The sequence below is a fragment of the Armigeres subalbatus genome, chromosome 3 (genome assembly GCF_024139115.2).
Source record: "Armigeres subalbatus isolate Guangzhou_Male chromosome 3, GZ_Asu_2, whole genome shotgun sequence".
NCBI classification, from domain to species: Eukaryota; Metazoa; Arthropoda; class Insecta; order Diptera; family Culicidae; genus Armigeres; species Armigeres subalbatus.
In genome coordinates, this window is record NC_085141.1 from 256,329,485 (window position 1) to 256,347,469 (window position 17,985).

Below are 17,985 nucleotides of genomic sequence, written 5' to 3' on the forward strand. Positions count from 1 at the left end.
TGTTTATCTCTTCACTGTGGATCCACAGAAGGGCACTAAATATATTTTGTTGGTAAAAGTTGGAAATTTAAGGGATTTTGGGGTCAAATACGCATCAAAGTGCATTTTATGTGAAATTTTCATGTATTCTGTAAGAAATAGTAATATTTACAGATAAGTGTTGATATTATTGTCTCAAAGTGTTGAACAGATATTGACAAATGTTTACCGAACCAAAATTAATGAAATAAATCGTTTCACAGATGTTTTAATTGGTTATTTATGGAGTAAAAAACGACTTTTAAAAACTTTTGAATAGCACCGATGCCAAACATTTCCAAACCATACCCGATAGCACAACTAGACAAGAATAGTCATATGTTATGAGTCTTGATGTGATCATAGATAGGAGGTGATGGGAGATACTATTTTTTCTTACCTTTTTGCCCAAATTCCCCTATGAAATAATATAGCTCAATGATTATGAGGAAGGAAATGATGTTGTAATGTTTATTTAATTGATATTTTCCAATGATATAATGAAAATAACTAATAATCATATAAATCATTAAAAATATTGAATTATAGGGGATTTAGGGGTCATACAGCTCATTTAATGTAACTTTTTATACAAAATACTATAACTTTTCTCACGAGCGACTCACAGATAAGGTTAAGGGCTTATTCGGAAGCGAATTTTCGAAGAAATTCAGTGAGAGATGTTTCATAGACGTGAGACACTTCTGTGTGTAGTTATTAAGCTCGTTTTGCCCCAATGTCCCATACATCACAGTTTATCATATTTTTCGTGCTTTTATCTTCCAAGTATTGTACTGTACTATAGATGTGTTCTCCTCTTCATTATAGATCCATAGAAAAGCACTATACATGATTTGTTGGTAAAAGTTGGAAATTTAAGGGATTTTGGGGTCAAATAAGTATTAAATTTCACTTTACGTGAATTTTTCATGAATTCTGTGAAAATTAATAAAAATATTATTGTTCTCCCAGAATGTTCTACAGACATTGATAAATGTTTGCCAAACAATTACTATTGAAGTAAATAATTTCGCAAGCGTTTTGTTTTGTGTTTTATTGTGTAAAGCCCGATTTTTTAAATGCTTCTGAAAAGTGCCGATGCCAATCATTCCCAAACTACACCCGTTTGCACAACTATATAAGAGTAAATATATTAGTCGATGTGATAATAGATAGGAATAGATAGGAAATATTCTTTTCTCATGACGTTTCACCCAAATTCCCCTTATGAAATAATATAGCTCAATGATTCTGAGTAAGAAATGATGGAGTAACATTGATTCAATTATAATTTGTCAATGATACTATAAAAATAACAAATATTCGTAGATTTCATTGGAAAAAAAATCCAAGGGTTCAGGGCTCAGAACCTTTTTTTTTAAATACAGAATTAATCAATTTTTTCACGTATTTATCCCAAAATGCCTTAAAAATCCATTTTTAATGTAATATATGGATATTTGTTTTTTTTTATGGTATCAATTTCTGTTAAAAAAAATTATGACAATAATATCAACTATTATCTGTAAATATCTGAATAATCAATAGGCAGTAGATTTCGTTAAAATTAACCATATGTAGAGCTACATCAATGCTTACAAGTTTTTAAATCACCGTATTTTAACCCTAAATGATCATTCGATATAATATAGTGTAAATGATTTCTTGGGTATTATTATTTTTTACAGAATACATAAAAAATTCACATAGATGCACTTTGATGATTATTTGACCCCAAAATCCCTTAAATTTCCAACAAAATATGTATAGTGCCATGTATGGATCTACAATGAAGAGGAAAACAGAATTTCAGTGTAATTTTTGAAAGATATAAGTACCAAAATATGAAAAATTTTGATGTATGGGACATTGGGGCAAAACCAGCTCAATAACTACATACAGAAGTGTCTCATGTCTATAAAACGCAACTCACTGAATTTCTAGGAAAATTCGCTTCCGAATAAGCCCTTAACCTTATCTGTGAGTCGCTCGTGAGAAAAGTTATAGTATTTTGTATAAAAAGTTACATTAAATGAGCTGTATGACCCCTAAATCCCCTATAATTCAATATTTTTAATGATTTATATGATTATTAGTTATTTTCATTATATCATTGGAAAATATCAATTAAATAAACATTACAACATCATTTCCTTCCTCAGAATCATTGAGCTATATTATTTCATAGGGGAATTTGGGCAAAAAGGTAAGAAAAAAGAGTATCTCCCATCACCTCCTATCTATGATCACATCAAGACTCATAACATATGACTATTCTTGTCTAGTTGTGCTATCGGGTATGGTTTGGAAATGTTTGGCATCGGTGCTATTCAAAAGTTTTTAAAAGTCGTTTTTTACTCCATAAATAACCAATTAAAACATCTGTGAAACGATTTATTTCATTAATTTTGGTTCGGTAAACATTTGTCAATATCTGTTCAACACTTTGAGACAATAATATCAACACTTATCTGTAAATATTACTATTTCTTACAGAATACATGAAAATTTCACATAAAATGCACTTTGATGCGTATTTGACCCCAAAATCCCTTAAATTTCCAACTTTTACCAACAAAATATATTTAGTGCCCTTCTGTGGATCCACAGTGAAGAGATAAACACAATTTTAGAACAATGTCTTAAAGATAAAATGACAAATAGTTTGGAAACTCGCGATATATGGGGCATTAGGGCAAAACGAGCTCAATAACTACATACAGAAGCGTTCCACGTCCATGAAACAGCACTCACTGAATTCTTTGCAAAATTCCCTTTCGAATAAGGTCTTGATCTCTTCTGTAAGTTGTTCGTGAAGAAAGTTATCAATTTTTTCCACCTTTGAAATCGGATTTCCCCATTGTGCGGTGGCTTAATTCGAACATAATGATCGGAAATTAACTGTTGTCCGATGTATTTGCAAATATAAATAAATACCAGCTGCGTGTGAAAATGTATATTTCTGGTTGGATAAATATGCTTCTTCTGTTTGTTAAGCACAAGTTTTAAAAATGAGCCCGTTTGAAGTGAAATACTTTCGCCATGTATCTAATTATCTTGCGCTATAAATGGAATCTAAGATTTAAAAAAAATGAGACACATGTAAACTAGTACTGCTAGCCAATACCTTCAAACTAGTCTTACGCATAATAAATTCGACGTTTGTGAAGTCCGGCAACCTAATTAATTTTGCAAATTCCAAGAGATCTGATCCTACAGGTAATCCCGCTATGGCTACTAAGTCAGTACATTCCAAGATAAATTTCCAGATAATATATTTAGCATTCCGAACAGTTTCGAACAGTGCAGCATAGAACATTTCTCATTTTCTCTCAGATTTCCTTATGTCATAGCTCAACTGGTAGTCTCATAACTAACGCCGCCAAGTGGCTACATGAAATCTAAATTTTTCTAAATTTTTAACCATAATCAATGCTCGCAGGACTTTGAGATTTTCTAGGCCGTAAACCATTTCACGATTGTCTTCCATACGTACCTGTTATTTTGACAAACCGCAATACATTTCTCTGACACCTTTCAGACACGCTTTATAGTTTTCTAAACCACTAACCATTTTCCACCGGTCTGCCAGACGAGCCTTGAGGTTCTTCAAACCACAAACCATCTTTCCAGCGGTCTTTCAGACGCGCCACCACAAACCATTTTCCGGTCTTCGAGACGCGTCTTGTGATTTTACAAACCATAAACCAGTTTACGACGGTCTCCGAGACGCGTCTTGTGATTTAGCAAACCACAAAGCATTTTCCGATGGTCTTCGAGACGCGTCTTGTGATTTAGCAAACCACAAAACATTATCCGACGATCTTCGAGACGCGTCTTGTAATTTAGCAAACCACAAAACAATATCCGACGATCTTCGAGACGCGTGTTGTGATTTTGCAAACCATAAACCAGTTTCCGACGGTCTTCGAGACGCGTCTTGTGATTTAGCAAACCATAAAAAATTATCCGACGGTCTTCGAGACGCGTCTTGTGATTTATCAAACAACAAACCATTATTTGACGGTCTTCGAGATGCGTCTTGTGATTTAGCAAACCACAAACCATTTTCCGACGGTCTTCGAGACGCGTCTTGTGATTTAGCAAACCACAAAACATTATCCGACGATCTTCGAGACGCGTCTTGTGATTTAGCATACCACAAAACAATATCCAACGATCTTCGATACGGGTGTTGTGATTTTGCAAACCATAAACTAGTTTCCGATGGTCTTCGAGACGCATCTTGTGATTTAGCAAACCATAAAAAATTATCCGACGGTCTTCGAGACACGTCTTGTGATTTATCAAACAACAAACCATTATTTGACGGTCTTCGAGACGCGTCTTGTGATTTAGCAAACTACAAACCATTTTCCGACGGTCTTCGAGACGCGTCTTGTGATTTCTTAAGGTTCAAATGTCATACAGCAAATCGACTTCTTTTTCTTGCTGTTCGCTTCTTTTTTTTTTGCGGAGAGCCTACTCATTCGCTCAGATCTGATTTTGAACAAAGTACACAAACATTTCATAAGGTATCAAACTCTATATATTTCCACAACATATTAACGTCCTTTTCAATACCTGTACAGCGCATAGATTATGGCGATATGCATAAACAACCTCAAAAATGCATCTGAGATTGATTTGATGCGCATCCTTCTCCTAATTACACAATTTTCTACATGCATTTTATATGAATGTAAAATTATGATGCAGTTGATTACCTTCTCAAATGTTCGTCAAGATTCAATGGATTGTTTACATGACCATATGATCGGTCTTCTCTCTGTGTACATAAAGAGTGATGCCGTTTTAGCAGCACTACATTGTCAACACTTGAATTATGAAAAAATAAATAACCTGCGTTGCTTATGAATGCTTGCGTTTTCACAGTTCTAGCTCACATCCAATATTTAGTGTCAATATATAGCATGAAAAGCAACATTTTCATAGATTATTGCTTGATGTTTACGTAAATCTTCGAGAAAACAAGCATAATATATAGAACAAATCAACGCGCAACACTGAACGATGATTTTCGAGTATCTGCAAAGTATAAGAGAGCGTGAGAGTAAATCGACGGTTTCCCCTCCTGGAAAAATATTTTTTCAACTTTGCAATATTTTCTGCAAAATGCAGTTTTTTCAAATAATATTACGAAATTCATTCAAATGAAGCATCCAACGGATGTATTGAAGTCACCACTATGTGTTGATGTAGTTTTAACACGAGAATGCTTCCCCGATTCAGCTGGGGAATGCATTTTCTCCTCGGTGGGCGGATTTTTTCCTGGGGGTGGTACAAGCACGTGGCTGGTTTTCTTGTCAATGACTAGATTACGGTAATTTGGGCCTTAAACCACAAAATTCTCCGACAGCCTTCCAGACGCGCCTTGTGATTCTGCAAACTAAAATATATCACTCTTCACAATTTAACCAACTCACCTCATGAAATCAGCGACAGAATCCAAAAAGTATACTGGCAGGATCGCCAAAATGTGTGGCCCTAAATGGCCGGAACGAAATTATGACAGCGACTCTCCGTGGATGCGTGTGCCGCGCGGAGATCCGACCAGAAGAGGCAGAGTCATGGCTTGCTGCTCGCCGATCTACACGCTGATATGTGAATCTATAAACACACACTGAAGGCATTTTACTCAAACTCCGGGGGCGGTTTCTGCCGAATAAGTCTGTAGACTCTTCCCACTAGAAAACGGAAAGAATAGATCGACTGGCGCCAGTCACGTCGATGGCATTGGCTGAGTGACCATTATAGAAGGTGGGCGAATTGTTGTTAAGTTATGCAAGGTCCGTGAAGTGATCCCGTAAAAGGTTCCGGTGGAACGTCCGGAATCTGGAAAACTGGCCATATTATGAACCGATCAAACTCTTGATGAAATTTGGCATATTTTATGTCGTTTCTAATCAAAATATCAAAAATAATCATTTCCAAAGTATACGTTCTAAGAAATGGCCAAAAGCTAACACCCATTTGAAATCTGGAATGACTCCGAAACCAAGTGGTCATTCCTGAAAATTCATAAGACTTCTAAAACTTGAATAAACTTCTTTTGGTGAAAATAAATGTTAAAAGACAAAAAACATACAGCATAAAAGATATTTTTTTCGTTTTCAAACGGGGGTTGGTAACGGAAGGATTAAAATAACTTTGCTCACAATAAATATTCAGGCGCTTACCAAGGTGACTTCCCATAAATATCCTTCTCCGCTAACCAAATTTTCCTTTCCTATGGCATTCGCGGAGATGCAGAGGGTTCCTCGGTTTTTTTAGCAACGAGTGTCGAAAAATGTCTCTATCCTTATCCTAAGTAAATTGTGAGGACATGGCAGGCATCGTTATTGGTCTTGAATTAATGGAACCCCAAATCATTTGCAGGAAGAACAGCTTTCTAATCCCAAGCAGACTATTCAATTGGTGAGCTATGCATATTTGTTGTTTCTTGGCCAATCACGACTAGCAACTACGATGTTACACTGCCGCTAACCGCAAGTCGAGCACATTTGTATATGGACGCCCATATACAGATGTATTCGATTTGCGGTTAGCGGCAGTGCATTGGAGTCGGTTTTTGGTCATTGGTTTTCACGTGTTTCCTAACCTTTTTAAAAAACCGGGTAAAAACAAAACTTTTGAAAAATTCCGGTAAAAAATAACCGCGTAAATCCCAAAAATCGCGGGAAAAAAAAACACGTAAATCTCGAAAACCGCGTAAAAAACGACGTAAAAATGTTTTTTTTTTTGCTATTTTTACGCGTAACCAAAGGTCTGTCGACCTGTTTCAAATATGGTGCATGCTTCTTGTGGTACATAGAATAGAATGTGTATAAAACATAACTTCTTGGCCATCCAAGAAATTCCTGAAGTAAGGCCTTTTGATCTACACGCGTAACCAAAGGTCTGACGACCTGTTTCAAATATGGTGTATGCTCTTTGTGGTACATAGAATAGAATGTGTATGCAGAATAACTTCTTGGCCATCCAAGAAATTCATGGAGTAAGGTCTTTTGATCTACACGCGTAACCAAAGGTTTATTGATCTCTTTCAAATATACTCCTTGTGGAACACAGATTAGAACTTCTTGGCTATCAAAAAAAATCTTTGAGTAAGGCCTTTAGATCTACACGCTTAACCAAATGTCTGTTGCCCTATTCAAAATGTGGTGCATGCTCCACAATAAGATAAAATAGAATGTGTACACAACATACATAACTTCTTGGCTAACCAAAAAAAAACCTTGAGTAAGGCTTTTAGATCTACACGCGTAACCAAAGGTCTGTCAACCTGTTTCAATTACTGCAGCAAGGCCTTTCGATCCACACGCATAAGCAAAGGTATGTCGACCTGTTTCAAATATATTGCATAATGCTTGTGGTACATGGAATAAATTCCGAGATGCGCGTGAAAATAGTCACGTAAATAACGATCCGAGTCAGGGACGTTGTACGAGTTGGACAGGAGAGCGACATCGGTTCTTGACTCTGAGACCGACTGCCACAGTAGCTGCTGGACAGATGCACAATGGTTAAGATTCAACTGTGTTGCTTGCATGGCTTCTTCTTGTTTTCCTCTCCGATGGGACACGGAGGTCCACCCATAACGTGATTACATGCTTGCTTTTTGCTGGCGCAGATGGACACTTTAGTGACTTATCGCATTCCTGCGCCGTGCCCTTCCACAATTACGACACAGGTTGCTACGGTCTGGGCCCTTAAAGTCGTAGGACTTATGTCCCGACTCTAAGCGCCAATAATGCCTGTGCATTGAAGGTGGCTGAAGTTTGCTTATTGGACTTACTGACCAGCCGATTTCAACATCCCTCGCTCCATGACCTAGGGTAGGCTAGCTGTGTGCTGTCCCATAAGATCTCTCCTCGAGCAGCACAAGTGAGACAGAAATGGTTGCAGCAACTTGATTGTGTCCAAATCTGGTCACATATGAGTCGCAGCAACTTATGTGAAGTTTGTGTGCTGCTAAGGTTGAGCCAATCGTTCCGCTAGCTTGCGCTTCACGTTTCAGCACCAAGATCATTTCACCAGTCTTGGTGCGTCTGACGCTTCGCACGTCTTGTTCCAGTACAAGACGGCCTCTACTCTGTCCTTAACTTTCTTTGCGGGTCGAGATGCGCTCGACTTCCGCTATGAGCTACTGACCAGCTACCAGGGATTTTCGGTCGCTTGTGCCGATGGCACTGGCAGGCAGGTACCCTCTTGCGGCCCAGTGACTTGCGTCTTGTTGGTGCCTTTCGCCTTTTTGGGCCGAGAAGTCGCTTTCTCGGGTCAACTCGACGCTCGACGACCACCCGCATCCTGGGTAGTGGTCTAAATATTGTACCCAAATCGTCTATATGCCTATAATCAATGAAGGCTCTATAGACGAGCTGAGGCGAAGATGAGTGTAGCCAAACGAACTCTCAGCAAACGAACTGTAGCCAAACGTGCATGACGTCACGATTGCAATCCAAGCAATGGAACGTGTGACGTCAAATTCGCGTGGTACACTTCTCACATCTTCCATCTTTATCTAATTTTTCCACTTTTTACATCTCACTTCTCACTATTCACTTTTCGCCTATCACTTCTCTCTTCTCAATTCTCAATTATTTGCTTCTCACTTCTCGTTTTTACTTCTCACTTCACACTCCCCACTTCTATCTTCTAACTTCACCCTTCTTGCCTTTACTTTTCACTTCTCACAACTCAGTTCTCTCCATTCAATTCTGGCTTCTTACTTCTCACTTCTCACATCTTACATCTCACTTCTTGTATTGAATCTCTCACTTCGACTTTTATTATTTATTTATTCAGACTAAGGCCGAAGTGGCCTGTGCGGTATATAAGAGTCTTCTCCATTCGGCTCGGTCCATGGCTACACGTCGCCAACCACGCAGTCTACGGAGGGTCCGCAAGTCATCTTCCACCTGATCGATCCACCTTGCCCGCTGCGCACCTCGCCTTCTTGTGCCCGTCGGATCGTTGTCAACAACCATTTTCACCGGGTTACTGTCCGACATTCTGGCTACGTGCCCGGCCCATCGCAGTCGTCCGATTTTCGCGGTGTGAACGATGGATGGTTCTCCCAACAGCTGATGCAATTCGTGGTTCATTCGCCTCCTCCACGTACCGTCCGCCATCTGCTCCCCACCATAGATGGTACGCAGCACTTTCCTTTCGAAAACTCCAAGTGCGCGTTGGTCCTCCACGAGCATCGTCCAGGTCTCGTGTCCGTAGAGGACTACCGGTCTAATTAGCGTTTTGTAGATTGTCAGTTTGTACGGCGGCGAACTCTATTCGATCGGAGCGTCTTGCGGAGTCCAAAGTACGTACGATTTCCAGCCATTATGCGTCTCCGAATTTCTCTGCTGGTGTCATTTTCGGCAGTCACCAGTGAGCCCAAGTACACAAATTCTTCTACCACCTCGATTTCGTCACCACCGATGCAAACTCGCGGTGGGTGGCTCACATTGTCTTCTCTTGAACCTCTTCCTATCATGTACTTCGTCTTCGACGTGTTGATGACTAGTCCGATCCGCTTGGCTTCCCTCTTCAGTCTGATGTAGGCTTCCTCGATCTTCTCAAAGTTACGTGCCATAATATCTATGTCGTCGGCGAAACCAAATAGCTGGACGGACTTATTGAAAATTGTACCACTCGTGTTAATCCCTGCTCTTCGTATTACCTCTTCCAAAGCGATGTTGAATAGCAGACACGAAAAATCATCACCTTGCCGTAACCCTCTGCGGGTTTCGAAGGGACTCGAGAATGCCCCTGAAACTCGAACTATGCACATCACCCATCGTCGCTTTGATCAACCGTGTCAGTTTATCCGGAAAACCGTGTTCGTGCATTAGCTGCCATAGCTGGTCCCGATCGATTGTATCATATGCGGCTTTGAAGTCGATGAATAGATGATGTGTGGGCACGTTGTATTCGCGGCATTTCTGCAGTACTTGGCGAATGGCGAACACCTGGTCCGTGGTGGAGCGTTCGCCCATAAAACCCGCCTGGTACTGCCCCACGAACTCCCTTGCAGTTGGTGCTAGTCGACGGCATAAAATTTGGGTGAGTACCTTGTAGGCGGCGTTCAGCAATGTGATTGCGCGGTAGTTGCTACAATCCAGCTTATCGCCCTTTTTGTAGATGGGACACACGACACCTTCCATCCACTCCTGCGGCAAAACTTCCTCCTCCCAAATCTTGGTAATGACCCAGTGCAGCGCTCTAGCCAGTGCCTCACCACCGTGTTTAAAGAGCTCTCCTGGTAGTTGGTCACCCCCAGGGGCTTTGTTGTTCTTCAGTCGGCCAATCTCCTCCTGGATTTCCTGGAGATCCGGAGCCGGTAGAATTATGTCCTGCGCGCGTTCTCCCAGGTCCATCACCATACCGCCATCTTCGTCTGTCACATCGCCATTCAAGTGTTCTTCATAGTGCTGCCGCCACCTTTGGATCACCTCACGCTCGTTCGTAAGAAGGTTCCCGTTTATGTCCTTACACATATCAGGCTGTGGCACGTGGCCCTTACGTGAACGGTTTAACTTCTCATAGAACTTTCGTGTGTTATTAGCGCGGAACAGTTGCTCCGTCTCTTCACGGTCTCGATCTTCCTGCTGGCGCTTTTTCCTCCTGAAAATCGAGTTTTGTCTGTTCCGCGCCTGTTTATATCGTGCCTCGTTCGCCCTCGTGCGGTGTTGCAGCAATCTCGCCCATGCTGCATTCTCTCTTCCACTAACTGCTCACATTCGCCGTCATACCAGTCGTTTCTCTGATCCGGGGGCACCGTGCCAAGTGCAGCGGTTGCGGTGCTACCAATGGCGGATCGAATATCTCTCCAGCCATCTTCAAGAGACGCTGCGCCTAGCTGCTCTTCCGTTGGAAGTGCCACTTCCAGCTGCTGCGCGTATTTTTGGGCTAGTCTATCGTCTTGTAGCCGCCCAATGTTAAGCCGCGGCGTCCGACTTCGACGCGTGTTGTACACCGTCGAGAGTTTTGAGCGCAGGCATACTGCAACGAGGTAGTGGTCGGATTCAATATTCGCACTGCGGTAAGTGCGGACGTTCGTGATGTCGGAGAAGAATTTACCGTCGATTAGAACGTGGTCGATTTGGTTTTCCGTTTCTTGGTTAGGTGATCTCAATGTAGCCTTGTGGATATTTTTGCGGGGAAAGAAGGTGCTTCGGACTACCATTCCGCGGGAGGCTGCGAAGTTTATGCATCGTTGGCCGTTGTCATTAGATACGGTGTGCAGACTATCCGGTCCGATGACCGGTCTATACATTTCCTCCCTTCCTACCTGTGCGTTCATGTCACCGATGACGATTTTAACGTCCCGCAGTGGGCATCCATCGTATGTCTGCACCAGCTGTACGTAGAACGCTTCTTTCTCGTCGTCGGGTCTCCCTTCGTGTGGGCAGTGCACGTTGATGATGCTATAGTTGAAGAAACGGCCTTTAATCCTCAGCTTGCACATCCTTGCGTTGATTGGCTGCCACCCAATCACGCGTTGGCGCATCTTACCCAGCACTATGAAGCCGGTTCCCAGCTCGTTGGTGGTGCCACAGCTTTGGTAGAAGGTAGCCGCTCGATGCCCGCTTTTCCACACTTTCTGTCCTGTCCAGCAAATCTTCTACAGCGCCACGACGACGAAGTTGCGGGGATGTAATTCATCGTAGATCATCCTGTCGCAACCTGCGAAACCTAGCGACTTGCAGTTCCATGTTCCAAGCTTCCAATCGTGATCCTGTATTCGTCGCCTAGGTCTTTGCCGATTATATCGAGTCGCATTATCTCTTATATTGTTCGTAATGATTGGTTTTCTAGGCGGCTTATTGGGCCTGCGCAAACCTCCTGTCTCGTCGGAGGGCCGTCGTGTCAGGGCTGTTTAGCGTCCCACCTAACACCAGGACTTGGGCTTGTGCGCTTTGAGCGGCACACGGTCGCTTTGGTGGGGCCTACTTGCGGATACATGCAGCTTTTTATAGAGATTTAACAGGGCCCACTGTCAAACCCCACCACATCCTAGGCAAGCCCCACAACTCGCAGATGGCCTGGGGAGGGATCGTCAAGCCCTTGGACATAGTCCCTGCTGCCCATCACTTCGACTTTGTCGCTTCCAACTCACTTCTCGGCTCTCACTTATCACTTCTCGTTTCTCCCTTCTCTCATATTACATCTAACTTCTCGTATGGAATTTCTCACTTCTAAGCCTCATTCCTCACTTGTAGCTTCTCATTTCTCTGCTCACTTCTCGTTTCTCACTTCTAATGTTTCAAATCTTACATATTTATCTCATTCCTCACTTCTCACTATTCACTTCTCGACTCTCACTTCTGACTTCCCACTTATCACTTTTCACTTTTCACCTCCCAGTTCTTACTCCTCACTTCTCGCTTCTTACATCTCACTTCTTATTTCTCATTTCTACCTTCTGACTTCTCCCTTCTTGTTTCTCACTTCTTACATCTCACATCTTACATATTACTTCTCACATCTCACTTCTCACTATTGACTTTTCACTTTTCACTTTTCAAAAATCACTGCTCACCTTTTACTTCCTCACTACTCGCATATCATTCCTTACTTCACACTTCCCAAATCTCACATTTCACTTCTCGCTGCCGTTTTCTTACTTATCATTTCTCCCTTCCTATTTCTCACTTCTCACTTTTCACTTCTCACTTCGCACATCTTACTTCTCATCCACATTGTACTTCTTCCTTCTCGCTTCTCGTTTCACACCACTCGTTTCTCACTTCTCAGTTCTTACTTTCACTATTCACTTCTTACTTCTCACTCTCACTTTACACTACTTACTTCGCACTTCTCATTTTTCACTTCGTACTTCCTACTTCTCTCTTCTCGCTTCTCACTTCTTCCACCTTAATTCACACTTATCGAATCTAATTTCTCATTTGTCACTTCTCACTTATCGCTTCTCCCTTCTCACTTTTCGCTTTTCACTTATCACTTCTCCCTTCTCACTTCACACTCCTCACTTCTCCCTCCTTGCTTCTCACTTTTCACAAATTACTTCTCATTCCTCACTTCTCACATATCACTTCTTAAATCTTACTTGTGTGAAGTGAGAAGCGAGAAGTGAGAAGTAAGAAGTGAGAAGTAAGAAGTGAGAAGTGAGAAGCAAGAAGTGAATAGTGAGAAGTGAGATGTGAGGGTGACATCTCACTTCTCACTATTCACTTCTTACTTCATACTTCTCACTTCTTACTTCTCACTTCCGGCTCACAAGGCCCGCTGACGGTTCTATCCTTGCGTTGATTGGCTGCCACCCAATCACGCGTTGGCGCATCTTACCCAGCACTATGAAGCCGGTTCCCAGCTCGTTGGTGGTGCCACAGCTTTGGTAGTACTTCCTACTTCTCTCTTCTCGCTTTTCACTTCTTCCATCTTAATTCACACTTATCGTATCTAATTTCTCATTTGTCACTTCTCACTTATCGCTTCTCCCTTCTCACTTTTCGCTTTTCACTTATCACTTCTCCCTTCTCACTTCACACTCCTCACTTCTCCCTCCTTGCTTCTCACTTTTCACAAATTACTTCTCATTCCTCACTTCTCACATATCACTTCTTAAATCTTACTTGTGTGAATTGAGAAGCGAGAAGTGAGGAAGTGAGAAGTAAGAAGTGAGAAGTAAGAAGTGAGAAGTAAGAAGTGAGAAGTGAGAAGCAAGAAGTGAATAGTGAGAAGTGAGATGTGAGGGTAACATCTCACTTCTCACTATTCACTTCTCACTTCATACTTCTCACTTCTTACTTCTCACTTCCGGCTCACAAGGCCAGCTGACGGTTCGGAGAATATTTATTGTTATTTTTTTAGTCAAATTGTATGTTTATATTTCTAATTTAAATGTCTAAGTGTATAATAATCGTCTGTTTCCACATTTTTGTGTTTGATTACGATGTTTATTTTACGCTTAGTAGCTTAAGGTGTCTTTATTTATTATTTATTCATTTTTGTTATGTATTCCGATTGTAGATTTTCTTTATTTATTCAGATGCATTATTTATTTACTTATTTATTTATTTATTTATTTCACTATTTATTCAGAGGCTTTATTTATTAATTTCATTTATTTATTTATTTATTCGTTATTTATTATTATTCTATTTATTGAGATACTTTATTTACATTTATATAAAAAATATTAACAAGAAAAAAAAGGAAAACAAGTGTCCGGCTAGGATTGTAAAGGTTTTGCATGTAGCCAACAATCGGAATTTAAATATTAGTAGTTTGATACGACACCTACTTGTAATTAATTCAATTTTGTTTAGTCTATAAGGAGACCATTGTTGCACCGAAAACGCATCCGTTATACGACTCTTTCCACATGAAGAATGACTTGCAAAAGTTTCCAGGAGTCATGATGAAAATATAAAAAGGGATTCTATTGAGAACTTTGGTCCGCAGTGGTGACGAAAGACGGTCCGGTGACGTCCGTTACATAAACGTACCGGGAAAATTCGCGTGTTAGTGATAATTTATTAACAACTAGTCCTAACAAAAAGACTTCATAAACAGCTAAAACGTCACAGACAATTTAAAATCCTTAAGTCTAAGAGTGCGGATCTTTGTTTGGCATCACCACAACGGTTGGTAATTTGGCACCATTTCTATAAAAGTGAGTACCAACCGAGCTACGCCATCTTAGATCGAAAAACGTACAATCCGAGCGAGTGTGGTAAAAAAAAATCTGCAGAGATTAGTGGTCGGAAGTGGCATAGGTGTTTTCGTGACGTTCTGTAAAGACTGTACCTTGCCAAGGAAGAATGGTGTCAGCTCGCTCGGATCCCGACCAGAAGATAGTGCGCGCTTCAGTACCACCCTCCGGACCTGCGAAACAATGGCCGTTCACTACTTAGGCCTAACCGTCCCCCCTTCTGTTGTATATCTGCAATGAAGAAGAAGCCAGTGAAGCGATCCAGTAAAGCAATATCGGAAGCATCAAATATCAACAAGCAACAGCATCAGAACCCACCGATCATCAGCAGCAGCAACGGCCGCAACGAACCGGTGAGCTCGACCCATTACCCCCCCCCCCCTTTAGTCTTAAAAAAAACAAAAAAAAAGCATTTATTTCCTTAAAGTTTGTATGGCCCTCCGAACCACAGTTGTCCGTAGTCTTAAGTTAAAAAAAAATCTTGTTTTCCGATGTTTCCGTTCGCCTTGTTATTGTCCGCCTTTCCACCACATAAAACTGAATAAAACCAACAAAAAAGGAATTATCTCCACAGACCAACACTAAAAAAATTTAAACGACCCTGAGGACCAGGGAGAATAATAAAATAAGGCCTTGAGTGCCCACCCTGGAAGCTGCCGTGGCTCTAGACCAGCAGCTTGGGGCTTTGCTGGTCCTCGTCTAGGACCTAAATTCCACTCCCTGGGTCTCTAATGGTTTCACTTCTTACTTCTCACTTCTCACTTCTTACATCTCCCTTCTCACTTTTCTCTTCTTGCTACTCACTTCTCACATATTACACCTTTTTTCTCATTTCTCACTTCTCCCTTCTCACTTCTCATTCGGCCTAACGGCTGTGGCCAAATGACCTTTGGGGCTGACGGCCTTCGCTCTAATAACCCAGTACCCAGTATCGTACATCCATTAAATACCTACTCTAAGTGTTTTCGCTTGAAAAAGACTTAGAATTTTTTTTTTTAAACCGCTTAAAATTCGAAATCCGCGTAAAAAACGACTTATGCAAAAATCGATCAAAAATCAACTTTTTACAATTTTCATGTGATTTTAAGATTTTTTCGAAAAATCGCGTAAAAAATTAAATCCGCGTAAATACCAGAAAACGCATAAATCACAAAATCCGCGTAGAAAGCAACCCACGTAAAAAGCGACCCCAGTGTACAGTCCATCAAGCTAAACCAGCTTTCAAGTTAATATAACAGAGATGGATTCTGCAAATGTACATAGAATATTCATATGTTCAATAGTAATAAATAGTAAGTACGGATAAATCAATGAATTATTCGCTTTTCTAAGAATATTCTGAGCCATTTGTTTAGTCACATTTAGCCGAACTTTTTATTGAATCACTAATTTTCTCAAACGAGTCGACAAGCTTTTTTAAGCAATACATGACGATTATTGCCAATAACCTGAAGGAAACATTATCTCGCATTGACTCAACATGTTGTTGTACAGTCGAGTCACGGGTGTAGAACATTCGACTTTTGCCAGCTACACTTTCGAACGGAGGCACTACTCGTTGCTATCACTCCCAGGTTCAATGGTTGGCGTCGATGCCGAAATGCTCCTCTGTAAATCGATACGCCACATACTACATCAAACGAACGAACAATTAAACTGATTCCGAACGCATATTCCACATTCAAAAAAATGTTTTAATTATCGACATTGATTTTTGATAGCCGAAGCTGCTATGTTTGTATAAATAAAGAATACACATAAAATGAAACGAAATAAAAACAGTTGCATTTTGCGTACCACACAGCAATACGGCAGAACGGTCGTAAAAAAGTTCATCCGTTCATAAATCAAGTCGACAAGAAAGAAATTAAACAACTCGGAGTTTCACCGTCAGGGGATGCTTTTGTTGCTAATATTGCTGAGTGATGCTTACAGAAGTGAGGGTGAGACAGATAAACTTTCTCTGTTGAAGGGAAGAAACCCGAAGAGGAAGCCGATGTTTCTGTAAGTAACGAGAACCGGAAGTACATCACATAGAAACACGCTAGTGAATAATAAATTACTGTCATCGAGAATCAGGAGCACTTTTTGGGAACGGAAGTTTGAATTTTTTCAACTAATGGATAACACAAATCAGATACTTTAGGAAGTTGCTAACCTTTTTAAAATACAAACATTTGATCAATATCGATTGATTTTTTCTATCACGATGCAAATAATTGCTATTAAAATGTGTTCAACTAACATGTGGTGAAAATGGGCATTTTGATACATTGCTTTTTATTGTTGCCACATTGAGCAAAGTTGTATTCGTAGATTCCAAGACTAACCGGGGATGCAATGATCCAATCAATTATTTGTTCAAAGCACACGGTACTGAGAATTGAATGAATAATATTTTCTATTATACAAGTGAACCATGGTGATGGGGCCTGCATTTCCTCGTTGGCGAACAAGTATCAAATCGCAAATGAGAATGCAGGCTCACAAAAAAAGAGCTTGACTAGAGCTCGCCAATCCTCATATGATAAATAAAGCCCTCACACAAAGCGGCGGCAGGAGAAAAATTCCACTACTGCAAAAAGTTATCTCATCGCAAATATTCACTTTGCAAATCAGATCCATTCATTCAGTACTCTTCCTGGGCTGCCGCTGGACGAGGGCAAGCTCCATTCACTGAGAGGCATTAATTAAAACTTTTTCGTTATGCTATGTACATGCGGCGAACGTGTGAATAAGTGGAAATCCTGTCTGTATAGAAACCACACCCACTGCGAACTAAGATTGAGCGGGCGCAAAAAATATCCATTCCTATCAAACATTTATAATCACTTGTTCCAACTGCATTTCCTATTCAGACATTTTTTCATGCACTGTGGGTAAAATGCTGTATTCGGGTAGCGGTAAGAAAGGACTTCGACCAAATGATTTCAAGCCGAATATGTTACAGATTTTTAATTAAGACTAAATTAAGGAACTCATTTATGGCTGAAGTAAAGCAGAAACACATTTCTTATTATTTTTACTGCTTCTCCATTATTTGATGCAGTGTACTTTGTGCAACAGAACGAGTTTATTGGTTTGCACCAATTTGCGACGGAAAACGTTCCTATCACTGCTCCAGTTTGAATATACTTTTGAATTCCAGGTCTCGCGAGTACCATCATCAACCAACCATCATGACAGACTCATTTGCACTTGCTATTCACATATCATCCGGCGGCTGTGGTGACTGTGGGTGGTAGCCACCAGCCGGAAAAATCGACGCG